Below are 835 nucleotides of genomic sequence, written 5' to 3'. Positions count from 1 at the left end.
GGTTACAGTGGACCCCGTGCAAGGTCAGTACAATGCATCCCCGCATCACAATGCCCGAAAGTGAACAGTAGCTACAGCCCGCCAGGAGAACACCCAAAAATGCAGAGACACCCAGCGGGACACCACTACCAAACAGGGGGCAACAGCGACGCATCACAACTGCACCAGAAAATTATAAAGCAGGACTCGGGGAAAGTCGCCTACACAGGCACCTCAGGACACACTACCACAACCTACACACAGCCCTCCAAGGGGGTGGCGCTTGCATCAGCCAGAGCTTTGCTCGGCTCACCCGAGCAACCATCTGCAATTGAACTTGGCCCACCGTGCCCAGGGCCACGGGGCAGGCCCAGGAGTGATGCTGCCGCAGGGTGGCGCCCCCACCACCCACCGCGGGGGTCCCGCGGAGGTCCCGCAGCCCCACCAGGCCACCACCGTGCGGCGCATGTCAATGTGACAGTGTCGGAGATAATCGGTCACTTGTAATATGTTGTCCTGTGGAAAATGCACTTCGTGCGACATGCGACTTGACCCGAAGAGTTGACCTGCCGAACCTCTTTATCCTTGGAATCCTGGTTCCTAGAGTGAGCCTCCATTGCATCTCTTGGTGTTTTCATGAGTGATCGCTGCGTTGATCGATTGCGTTAGGTTCCGCAAGGTTCCGCTTGTTCTTATCTTTGGGTTCACCGTATTCTTGATGAATTTCGTAAAGCTTTTCTGGAGTTAGTTTTGGTTCCACTAACGCCACCACGTCAAAGTCTACTTTGACGTGCGGAGCCCCTTGTCCTATTATTGTATGGACGCTCCTGTAGCGTTACTCTCCCGATTCTTTACG

This window comes from Volvox carteri, assembly GCF_000143455.1.
Source record: "Volvox carteri f. nagariensis unplaced genomic scaffold VOLCAscaffold_392, whole genome shotgun sequence".
Lineage (NCBI taxonomy): Eukaryota > Viridiplantae > Chlorophyta > Chlorophyceae > Chlamydomonadales > Volvocaceae > Volvox > Volvox carteri.
The sequence above is the reverse complement of the archived record's forward strand: the minus strand, read 5'-3'. Positions refer to the sequence as shown.